A 13,219-nucleotide genomic window follows, 5' to 3' on the forward strand; every position below is an offset into this window, starting at 1 on the left:
ACTGCTACCAAGTGAATGTTGAAAATAAAAAAACAAACAAAAAGGAGGATGAGTGAGAGGTCAGAAAGAAGCATCCATGAGTACAAACTGCTTCTTTCAGCCCTTCGGATGTGAAAGATGGGTGGAGAACAGGAACATAGCCTATGGGAAGCAGGGTCTAGTGGAAAGGGTTTTTAGGTCAGGTAAGACTTGGACATTTGGGGATCAAAGCAAATTAGACAACAGGGAAATGAAGCCAAAGACATATCCAAAAGGCAGGTGAATATTAGACAAAGTTTCTAATTAGTCAAGAGGACATTCAGATGAGCATCACATTAGCCAGTTAGCCTTGGGAAGAAGGAAGAATGAAGCAGGAAAGGAGGATGAAATGGATAAAGACAAGAAGAAAGTTTGAGTTGAAGTCTTGGGAGAGAGGTTAAGTGAGTTTGCATCAGATGAATTGGTTTTCTCAATTGAATAAAGAGTCATTGATTAAGACTGATGGCGTGGGGTTGGTGCTTCAGAAAAATAGAAATAGTTTGTAAAGAAGCTGTAGGAAATGAGAAAGACTAAAACATGGTTCCTAACCAGAAACATGCATCAGAATCTCCTGAAGACCTGCACAGAATTACATTTCTATGGGGTGAGGCGGGGGTTAGGGATGGGTTTAGAGCCTTTGTATTAATTGAATTTACTAGGAATTGACTACAGACTCATGACCAATTGTGTGTACTTCCTAAGTTATTTTTAACTGCCCTGAGACCCACAATAAAAAAAAAAGCTTGTGTTTATTCAGTGTTGAGGATTATCAAAGCAAGTATCACAAAAAGCCAAACAGAGGAAATTCAAAATGCTTCTGGCCAGGTAGGAAGTGTAACAGACTTGTTCATATATACATTTTTCTTTTTTGGGGGGGGGCTGGCCAATTTGTGAACTCCTTCCCATCTTTGGGGAATTCCCATATTACAGCCATAGTAAGAGGCAGAGCCACATCCTGTGGTAGAAGCTGGGAGGTCTCAGACACTTATTCCCCAGATCCCCCTGAAGCCATGGTATGGCACGCAATCTGGGCTCAGTCAGGCATGTACACCTGCCAAGAATTTTGGAGACACAGCATTTTAGAGAATTTCTTCAGGCTAGGAGCTCACCTTTGGTTGTACCCATTGCCCAAGCTTCCTTCTTTGGATGTTCCATCTCTTCTGTGAGCTACCTAATACAATTTCATTTCATTCTTTTTCTGCTCCTATCAACTAGAATCTATTTCTGTTTCTTGGGACCAAGAACCCTAGGTGAGACAGGAAGGCACATGAAATGACTGCCTGATGGTTGGCCAAGGAGCAGAGGGAAAATCTTTTCTCCTCTTCCAGCACTTCTCCTTTCAACTCTCTAAATTTTAGTATTTTAAAATCTTTGAACCCATTACAAACACAGGCATTTAAAACCCAAACTATGCTATTTATTTAATAAACATATTGTATAATTATTTCATATTAGACATTAGGACATGGCCTGGTATCAAGAAAACAAAAATCATAATCTAGTGCCACAACGATATTGGTGACTATTTGCCCTCCAAAGATTTAAAATCTGGAAGCATACATCACAATAGTGCGTAATGTATATAACAAATCACTAGTTCTTGCTGGGACATTAAATTGTGTTGTATAAGCACCATCTGCACAGTTTAATGTTTTTTATGACAGACGCTTCATTGCAAAGCATTATACGAAAAGGATACAGAATGCTAGATATGCAAAATAGATGTTTTGTTAATAAAAATTTCAGAATCTATTTTCGAACCTGAGTCCTTTGAGAATCACAAATGATCACAGCTGATTCCCTTGTGGGGAAAATAAGAGCTCTGTATACCAAAAGGGAAATGACTTGCCAAGGCCTGTTGTGTAAAAGTCAGTCTTGTTGAGCGAGAGTTACGAGTGTGACATTTCCCAGCAACCTGAAGCTTCCCTTGGACAAAAGTAATTTTGAAAGGAATGCCAGGATCCCCTCAAATGTTTATATTTGTGTTAGTTCTCTTTTGCCTGGGATCTTTTGAAAATAAATGGTCATTTAAAACATATGTGATAGCTGCACAGAATCAAAAGGAGAACATTGCCTGTGGTCCTCTTGGCTCCTGTGGTTGCTAGCTCTTTGGGAAAGTTGATGGGATTTCAAGTATATGCTATTTTTCTCCATGGGATCTGAATGATAGATTCATATAGGGAGTCCCCATGGAGCAAGAAGACAGAGAAAGAAGTCAGAAAACAGCACCAATGTGAAAAATAAACTAGACTGAATGCCACTTAAGGTATATATTGACTAAGGTCTTTACAGAGCAGATTGAAAATGAGCAATTGGAAATCTGGCTAGAAATGAATATTAGTACTTCACTGCGATGGTTTCCTTTTCTCTTGGTTAGGTTTGGCAATGTCAGTTGATCCACATGAGTCCCTAGAGGAAACTGGGTAGATAAGGAGAGTGTGCAGGAATCAATTAGAGCCGAATGGTTAGAAATCATTCTACATTTACTTTGTTGTGGTACTATGGACAAATCACATAATAGATTGGAATGACAGTTTCCTTACATTAAGATGGAAATGAAAATATGTGATGTCCAGTCTCACTGGGTTGTCATATCTGATGAGTTTAAATACTGTGTTATTCAGATGTTGGTCCAGAGTAGTAGTCCTGTTAATGACAAAAGTTTTGAAAAGTGGGATTAGGAAATAGGAGGTAGATATGACACAGAAAAGACAGGAACTCTGAAGACAAGTTGGAATCTCAGCCCTCTCACAGGGATGTTGTAATAAATAAGGATAACAGATGTAAAAGGCTTGTGATTGGCCATGGTAGGTGCTCTGGAAATGGTAGGTCTCGATCACTCAACCCAATCATTGCTTCATTAAAAATGCCATAGACCAAGTTAAGTGAATGACTTGATTTTCTCCACGCTTTTATGTAGACTTTTTTTAAGGGCTGAGCTATCGGTATTCTTAACATTCCTCCCATTAGTCAATACTTCTCATTTTTCACCTTTTAAACAAGAGGATTCTACCCTATGTCATTTATTATCTAGAAATGTCTTTACTAGACTCTGCTTTTAATGATTCTTAGACATCTACAGTCTTATTTTTTATACTGGGTCAATCTAACAATCATAAATAAGAAGGAATTTAAAAATTTAAGAGGAGATAGATTAAATCCTAGGAAAATATGGGAAGAACAGCTTAATTTTTGAGTATTAGGAAGAGAGTTATACGCCTACATATTGAAGGTGCTCTGTGGTAGAAACTATTCTAAGTTTGGCTATGAATTAGCTACAAACTAGAAAGTCTTTGGGAAGGCCAGGTTCTACCCCAGCCTGGTTATTTGATGCCAGTAGACACAGTTGGGTCATTGGCTTCTCAGAGAGCTTAGGGGCCAGTCTAGTTTACATTAGCACAATGACCACGATGTGCCCCGTCAGCTTGGAATCCCTTTTTGTAGTGTGGCCATCAACACTTTCATTGTTAACCATGTTTCAATAATGTTGTGTACATTCTGCAAGTCAGCACTGCTGACAAGAGAGAAATTTCCTGCGGGGTTGGCAGTGGAGGGATGGTGGCCTGCCCACTAAATCCTGTCCACCCTGCTGGCTGGGGAATGAATAATGAAATTGGGAAAGCCTAGCTTCAGCTCCTACCACCTATGGATGCTGTGCCTGCCTGATACCTTTGGGAATGACAGAGGTCTCAACTGCCTGCCCACCCCTTGCACACCCTCCATATATTGAGTAAACGGATCCTGGACCCCTCTGAGCCTGTCCCACTGAGAAGTAGCCAGCCAGTCTCAAAAATTGCTCATTACTAATGTGTGATCCTCCCAGCGAGGGCCTCTGGGACAAACTGCCTTTCCCCCAAAGCAGCTCGTGGTACAGTGGAATGAACATAAGACAAAGTATCAAACCTAGGTCCTAATCATAACTCTGCCACTTACTGTGTGACTTCATACAAGTCACTTGCCTGCTCTGAACTAAGGTTCTCTATTTGTAAAATGGGAATAGGTTTTCCATCTGTAAACCGGGAACAGGGATAGCTAACTAGCCCCATTAGATTGAAGTTCATGAATGAGAAAGTTCTTTGAGAACTACAAATGCTCTGAGAGTGAAGAACTACAGTGAAATAAAGTACTTCAAAATTAGGGCTTAGGGACATGCTGACTGGTTGGTGGGAAGATGTTTAGAAGACTTTGCAGGCTGGGTGCAGTGACTCACGCCCACAATCCCAGCACTTTGGGAGGCTAAAGTGGGAGGACAGCTTGAGGCCAGGAGTTCAAGATCAGCCTGGGCAACATAGTGAGACCCCCACCTCTACAAAAAAAAAAGTTAAATTAGCCAGGCACGGCAGCATATGGTTGTAGTCCCACCGACTCAGGAGGCTGAGGCAGGAGGATCACTTAAGTCCAGGAGATCGAGGCTACAGTAAATCACGATCATGCCACTGCACTCCAACCTGGATGGCAGAGTGAGAGCTCCACATCAAAAAAAAGATTTTGCAACATTTTTTTTTTTTTTTTTGAGATGGAGTCTCGCTCTGTCACCCAGGCTGGAGTGCAGTGGCATGATCTTGGCTCACTGCAAGCTCTGCCTCCCAAGTTCATTTTATTCTCCTGCCTCGGCCTCCCAAGTAGCTGGGACTACAGGCGCCCGCCACCACGCCTAGCTAATTTTTTGTCTTTTCAGTAGAGATGGGTTTCACCATGTTAGCTAGGATGGTCTCGATCTCCTGATCTCGTGATCTGCCCGCCTCAGCCTCCCAAAGTGCTGGGATTACAGGCATGAGCCACTGCGCCCGGCCCGACTTTGCAACATTCTATAGCCACTGTAGACTCAGTGCACCGGGAGAAAAGGCTGTGCTAACACATAAGATAAAATATGCTCTCAAGTTTTTGGATGGATTTCTAAGATAATCAAGCCAGTAAATGAAAGTGCCAGCACCACCTGGGGCTCTCATTCACTCCTTGATGTTTCTCAGTCACTCCAGTGATTTCTCCTTCATGGGGTCTGAAGACCAACAGCCCCACATTCTGATCTACATATCTTATTAGCTTAAATACATGCAGAAAAGAGTGTAGCAGTTGGAGGATGAGATGAGAGAAACAGAGATAAGCAGAAGAGAAGGAAACAGAAAAACTTGGATCTTTTGTCAGTTGTGTGTGTGTGCCAAACCTATATTTGAATGCTGTTTGGTCTGTGTTTACTTTAATGTGTTCTTCTTTCTGCATTCATTCAGAGCTAAATTTATCCCACTAGAGGAAGGCATACTTGGGGAGGTGGGGGTGGAAAAAGAGCAGACACAAAGGCGGCTGCTTGACTGGGAGCCAGGAGCCTTGTGGAGTTCCCTGGAAGAAGACAGTGGGAGCCAGTACATGGAAGGTAGCCACTCCAGAGGCTCTGTGAGGACCCTGTGCAGACTTGACAAGGGAAGGTGTTTCCACAGGAGCCTCTGCGCCCTTCGCTTTTGAGAAGAGAGTGACCAGGAACAAGACTTTAGAACTTATAAATTAGAAAAAGCAGTTCCATAACTCCCATGAGCTCCCAAATCTGGCCCAACCCTTCAGGAAATGAAGACTCAGCAGCTCTCTGGGCCTCCCCAAGGAAAACAGTGTCTGTCCCCATGGAAAGAAGAAGGGCAGCTGGCAGGACCACTTCTGCTGCAAAGGTGATCTTGCTTTCTATTGGAGGGTCATGCCAGTTGTTTATCTCCTGGGGTAATGTCTCTGGGATGGGAGGGGAGGAGAGGGAGGTTGTTGCATTCCACCTTCTAGGTTGGATTAAGTATTGTGCCCCTATAACTGGAGGTAGGATCATTAATGCTCTCTGGGCTGCGACCCAGGTACCTCCTGCTGGTCCTTCATGATTTTCTTTCTTCTCATTCAGTTACCATCTTTCCTCTTCTAATTGCTTACTTCTCACTCCCCCTTAATGAGCCCTTCTTACACTATCTTCTGTCAGTGGACAAGTCATTGAAATTGAGATAGCTTTTCCTGTGATCAGAGATTTCTCTGTTAGAATTGAAGACCTTTCTGTAGAACAAGTAGTCAATTTCCATCTGGGACTCTGTCCATCATTATGAAACTTCCCTTCATTGATTTGGGGGAAGGGAGATTTCTAGGATTCTGGGATGGTTCTCCTTTGTTTTAGGCTCAGATAAGTCACCACAGCATCTTGCCAGAGCTTTACCCTGTATTTGGCGTCTAGTACCCTCTACTCCTCCCTAGAGAACTTGACACCTTCTTCATCTGTTCATCCCATTCCAAATTTGGTGCTTTCTCATACCATGAGCTATGCTTGGAATGCAGCTCCCCCTCCTTCTTCTAACTTTCCAAGTCCCTTCTTGTTAACTTCACAGAGTTCCAGAAATCCCACCCCCTCTGGGTATGCTTGTCAGTCCCTTTGGGAAGGATAAGTGGTTATCCCTCCTAATTCCAAACATAGCGTGACTTGCAAATTGAATGCTCAACTTGTCACTCTTCAGTTAATTCTAAAAATTATAAAGTCACAGCCTCGAAGGAGCTCTTGTCAGATTAATTGATGTCCCATAACCCACCATGATCATTGTTTGCATGTGATGAAGCTACTTAAGTTGGGAGGAAGCATAGATTGGACAAACCTGAACTTATCTTCCAGTTCTTACCGCTTAATGACCTTGAGAAATTTACTTGACTTCTCTGAGCTTAAGCTATTCTGCCTGTAAAATGGGAAAGATAATAGTATTCATTTCACAATATTATTGTGACAATCAAACGAGATAATGTATACAAAGCTCCTGGCATATTGCAGATGCTCAATGAATTCTATTTTCTAATTATGAGCATAATCTTATTTATCCATTGACACCTATATCCTTCTGGATGTTGACACCTATATCCTTCTGGATGTGTTTCTATGTGCCTGTGTTCCAGTAAAAACTCCTGAGTGGCATGTTCAGCCCAGCACCAGTTGTGCCCAAGTGTACCCAAGATGGCCCTTCAGACTAGACCAGCATTTGCTGATGAATGTTCCTGACTGGTTGCTAACCTGGTCATTGCCTCTTACCTGTAAAATTTGCATTCCAAGGTCTTTTGATGCTGTACAAACCTTTTTGTAACATTTTGACTATGCCAAATTCTGCATTTATTATGAGAGCTGGAAGACAAAAGTCCAAAGTGTTCTACTGTGTGGTTTTTGCTACCATTCAGAACAGTGATTCTAAGCTTTAGGGGAGAAGAGTCCACAGAATCCTTTCAAGAATCTGGTAAGAACTATAGACTCCTTCTCAGAGCAGTGCACATGCATACAGCATTTTATGTATAGTTTCTGGGGTCTCAGGAATTCCTTGAATTCTTCTAAGGACATTCTTAGAAGACTCATGGACTCCTGGTTGAAAAAAATATCTGCTCTGGGTCTTAGAATATCAGAGCAACTGAGAGGAACAAGAGAAAGTGAGTGTATCTTCAAGACCCAGGAAGCTCCCTTTGGGTATGAATGGAAGAGCACAAGAAGTCTGGCCAACTCCTACCCAGCCTGAGAGCCCCTCTGACCTAGCCAACCATTGGCTGTCTGAGCTCTGAGAGCTGCCCTTCCCTAGTTCTGCTCATAGTTGATGGCACAGAAAAGACACACATGCCAATGAATCCCCTCTCTGGGCTTGGGTTACCCCCACTGCCTTTCTTCCAACCAAAGCTTCCTCTGACTCCATGTCTACCCAGCCTTTAGTTCTTCTAGGGAGAACAGCCTTTACCCAGTCTCCCCAAGAAGGTACCTCCCTTGCATCTACATACAGTAGTTACCCTTTCAATCTATTGTTGCCTCCCAGGATAAGCTTGAAAGTGCTTTCTATTCTAGGTGGAAACAAAAACAAAAATAGATTTCAGGACCCCAAGTTGCAAACTCATTTAAATAAAACATAGCACTGTGTTGAAATAGAATAAGAAAACGGTTTGTCCACATCACCCTCAAACAGTGTTAAGTCCACCTCATCAGGCACCTTCACAAATATCCTCCAATATTCAAAATCCACTTTCCAAAAGCCTGCCTGGCTTTTCCCCCCAACCACGGTTGGGTGAAGTCATTTTACTTCCAGTTTGGAAGTTCCAGCCAGAATCTGAGCTTAGTCCAAAACTATTGGACTCTGGCTTCCAAGGAAAACAGTCTGTCGCTGATTTAAAGACACCCTTAGGTTGGTGCAAGCCAAGACAAATGGAGCAGGCTTTTCATTAATAAGGAGGAAGCAGCCCTTCCAAGGTGGTGACCTAATAAAGCAAGCGACACATGAGCATCAGGTTTCAAACCCCAGCACCAGACAGACTCAAGATTTCACACTTGCCCTCTGAGCCAATAAAACCCTTAACTTGATAATCCCACTATTTAAAAAACATTGTAACAGCCCCAGCCCACAGAGAAAACGTTTATTTGCTAAGAATATGACCACTGGTGGAAAAAAAAATGGGCAAAGGTACACTTTTGCCATTTTACTTTCATAGGAGTAAAAACTAGTATTTTTGAGATCTGATAAGGCAGAAACAAACTAACACAAGTAAAAACTTGAAAGTTTCCAACAGTCTTTTTAAATTAAATGAAGGTATGAATTGAGGATTGGAGAGGATAGTCTTGAACCTAAGTTGTTTTTAAATTTATTTATTTATTTTTTATAAATAGAGATAGGGTCTCACTATGTTGCCCAGGCTGGTCTCGAACTCTTAGGTGCAAGCAATCCTCCCACCTCGGCCTCTTGAAGTGCTGAGATTATAGGCATGAGCCACCTTGCCTGGCCTATTTTTAAATTTAATAAACATTTACATGGTGCTGACTGTATTATTGAATTCATTCAAAGTGCTTTACATATATTAACTAATGTAATCCTCATATCAGCCTATGACGGTAGCACTATTATTATCCAAATTTCACAGATGAAGTAACTGAGGCCCAGAGTGCTTCCAGTCAGACAGCTTCTAAGTGGCAGATATAATAATATCAGGTGATGAGCTTACTGTTTACCATATGTGACTGTGTGGAAGTATTTAAGTATCAGGAGCATTTAGCAGTATTATTTAAAAAATTGTATATTTCAAAATAGCTAAAAGAGAGAACTTGAAACATTCCCAACACATAAAAATCATAAAAGCTTGAGGTGCTGGATACCTCACATATCCTAACTTAATCATTACATATTTTATGCATGTAACAATATACCACATATACTGCATACATATGTACAAATATTATGTATCAATAAAAAATTTAAGAATAAAAAATACGCATTTGAAAGAGACAAAAGGGATACTTTTTTTTAAGTACTTGGACTGTCATCCTCTCTAAGGAATAAGGCCTCAGATAACAAACATTAAAAGGACAATCAACTAAGCCGACTTCCTTCCTTCCTTCTTTCCTTCCTTCCTTCCTTCCTTCCTTCTTCTCCCTCCTTGCTTCCTGCCTGCCTGCTTTACTCCCTCCTGCCCTCCTACTTTCCTTTCTCCTTCCTTTCTCTCTCCCTCCCTTCCTTCTTCCTTCCTTCTTCCTTCCTTCCTTCTTTCCTTCCTTCCTTCCTTCCTTCTTTCCTTCCTTCCTTCCTTCCTTCCTTCCTTCTTTCCTTCCTTCCTTCCTTCTTCCTTCCTTCTTTCCTTCCTTCCTTCCTTCCTTCCTTCCTTCCTTCCTTTCTCCTTCCTTCTCTCTCCCTCCCTTCCTTCTTCCTTCCTTCTTTTCTCCCTCTCTCCCTCTTTTCCTTCCATCCCACCTTCCCTCCTTCCATCCCACCTTCCCTCCTTCCATCCTGCCACATGTATTGGCCCACATTTTGAACCAGGCATTGTCCCATGTGCTAGAGATCAGCTGCCTTTTTTCCACCTAGAATCCAGGGAAGGGAGAGAGACATTAAGAGTAGAGAAGTGCACACTGTAACTTAGGAATGCTCTGAAGCAAGCCAACACTAAGCGGAGAAAGTGGCATGGGGGTGATGGTTTAGGTATGGGAGGAGGAAGTGACAATCAGAGAACCCTGAATGGAGTTGTGCTAGGGCAAAGGGAGCAAGGGGAGGGGTTCAGGGAGAGGAGGCCAGAGAGTGGCCCCACCAGATCTCGGCCTTGGGAGGGGTTAAGCAAACTGCAAAGTGATGTATTTACATTTTAAAAGGTCACTCCAGCTGCCAGGGATGAGGCAGGGAAGAAGATGTGAGAAGGGAAACCAGGAGGATCCTGCAGGATTCCTGAGACACCTGCAGAATGGTGTCGTAGGGGTAGATGGGGCAACAGCCCCCAAAGATGCCCACACCCTAATCCCTGGAACCTGTGAATACATCATCTTCAATAGCAAAAGGGACTCCGAGGAAGTGGTATTAGGGTGGGCACAGGCCGGTGGGGCGGCCCTGATGGAACTAATGTTTGGACAGAGCCAGGAGACCTTCACTCTGGGGTTGGAGGGGGCAGTAGGAGGGGACAAAAATCCAAAGTCAGCTGAGGAGGGGCCAGAACACATGAGCAAGGGGAACATGGACCCCTTGGGTTCCAATCACAGCTTTGAAGCTTACAGGGTGAGTTTAAACTTGAGAAAAGCACTGTATTTCTCTCACATCAGCTTTCTCAATCAGAAAATGAAATTAATAGTGCCTAACTCATATCAGTGTTTTGAGGCTAAAAGTAGATAATCCATGTAAATCCCCTGGCACAGTGCCTGGCAGGTACTAAGCACTCTCATAAATGCCGGTCAGCAGCATTCTCACAAAAGGGGTCGGGGACAGTGGCTAAGAGCATTGGCACTGCAAGGCTCCGGGTTCCAATGCCAGCTCCATATTTATTAGCAGGGGGAGCCCTGGGCAAGGTACTTAACCTCTCTGTGCCTCAATTTTATCCTGGGTAAACTGAGGATAATAACATCTACCTTATGGGATTCATGAGAAGGTCTGCATTGGCTTTTATTATTCTGCTGATGAGGATGATAAATAATGCACAGATTTTGAAATGAAAACCTCGAGGGTCGATTTACTACATCAGAGTCTTTGTAATCAGCTATTTAAATGACTCGCTATTTCTGTCTTATCAACATGCAGCAAAAGGAGGATGAGGCTAACATAAAATCCATGCACAATAAATAAAGATGCTGTCAGCTTTGCCTTAAGGGCGATTTCACAATGCTGTGAACTCTACGATGCACAACCAGGCAGTGAAGGCCTTTGCTTTGAGGAAATCGCAATGAGTCTGCAAGAAGATGCAGAGCCAACCTTGGAGAATTAATAGCCTATGCCTGTCAGTCGTTCCCATTTTAATCTTCCACCCCTCCCTTGCCAGTCTAGCTGTGGGCCTCTGAGTCCCTACACCTGAACCACATTGAGGGTCAGGGACCTTGGCATTTAATGGTTTTGGAAAACACTCAAATCATTTATGCCAAAAACAGGGGTGACAATACTATTCCCACTGGGCGGGGTCATTGACTCGGCAGTTTGACCTACACAAGTGGCCCTTTTATGGGCAAAACGATGACCCTGAGCTCCACAATCTAAAGAGCTAAGTGCTCAGTGCATAGCATGTCCTTAAGCGCTTTCTGAAAGGACTCCCCAGACAGTAGGGAGGGTAATGCATGTACACTTGACATATCTTATCAGAGAAGCCCAAGACAGCCTGCCTGCCTCTCCTCCCTGGGACGTTAGTGAAGGAGCCAGGGGAATTCCAGAAGGAAGGTATGTGACACTCTGCATGTGACAGGCCTGGGTGTAACCAGGAACCATGTGGCCTCCATCACAGTTGGTCACTGTGTTGATACCAACTCCCCGACCATGTTGTGGGTTGCATCTCTTGGGCTCGGGGGGTTTTACTCATCCCCTAAAGCCCGATGACTCATACTGTGGTCTGTGACAGCAGCAGCAGCATTACCTGGAGTTTGTTTGAAATGCAGATTATCAGCACCCTGAGACCTTCTGAAGTAGAATCTGCATTTTTACAAACTGCCCTAGTGATCTGTGCACAACTCAAGTTTGAGAAGCACAGATGGAGAGCCTATTAGGTCTCAACTGTGACTGCACATCAGATTTTTTAAGGTGGGATGATTTAAAATTATACCCTTACCCAAGGCCCATTCCAGAATAACTATATCAGGATCCATTTGTAAATTTCCTAGGTGATTTTACTATGCAGCCAGGATTAAAAACCACAGATGTCACTGATGGTGATGATGATGATGATGATGATGATGATGATGATGATGGTGATGAAGACGGCAATGATTGCAGGTAACATTACTTCCTCCCACCCCACTTACATGTGCTGAACTCTTCTTACTACTATTTAACTCATCACAATTCTGTGAAGAAGTACTAGCATTGTCTCCACTTAAGAGATGAAAAATTAAGAAACTGCCTCAGGTCATACAGCACAGATGTGGCAGAGTCAGAATTTGCACTTTTAACCTCTCCACAAATCACTGAGCCTGCCTCAGACTGACTTCATCCAGAATTTCTGGGGGTGGGGCTTAGGTGTCCACATTTTAAACTTATGCACCAGGTAAATCTAATTCATACTGAAGTGTAAGATGTGAGAACCATGTTTTATCCACTGCCAAAGAGGCTTCTTTAATTTAAGGCTTTAGACATTAAAAAAAAAATCAGAGCTATAATGAGTTTGCTCAGCAGTTACTCTTGGCATCATCTATGGGGCAGTTCAGATACATGGCTGTTCATTATTTATATGACAAAGATATGAATCCTGAGTGTCCACATTCCTTCCTCACTAATAACTGCTCAGGTCTTCTCATCACAGATGGTCCTAGCTTTCGTCCAGATTTCACTTTGTAGTTCCAAATGATTCCTGACTCAGAGTTTTCTTCTTTTTTAAAAAATATTCATCACTTTATCAATTGATTCACCTACCCATGCATCCATCTATCCATCCATCCCATCCCATCCATCCATCCATTCATCCAACCATCCATCCACCAGTCATTCATCATCTAACACCTTCCACTACTGCACTGGCATCGGTGAGGTAGAGTTGAATAAGGTGCAACTCTCAAGGGGCAACAGAAACATGAACAGATCTTTGGGAATCAGTTGATACAGTTTGATGACAGGGGTGAGCTCAAGAATCAGTGAGGATAAGGAGGCAGTTCTTGGGATCTAGGGGAACTGCCAGAGAAGGGTCCAGGAAGGCATCTCAGAGGAGATGAAATAAGAACTGAATTTCAAGGATGCATAGGCTTTCAATGCGAGTTAGGAGGGAGGTAGCATATAGGCAGAGGGAA

Source organism: Trachypithecus francoisi, unplaced genomic scaffold (assembly GCF_009764315.1).
Source record: "Trachypithecus francoisi isolate TF-2019V2 unplaced genomic scaffold, Tfra_2.0 Lachesis_group16, whole genome shotgun sequence".
Taxonomy (NCBI): domain Eukaryota; kingdom Metazoa; phylum Chordata; class Mammalia; order Primates; family Cercopithecidae; genus Trachypithecus; species Trachypithecus francoisi.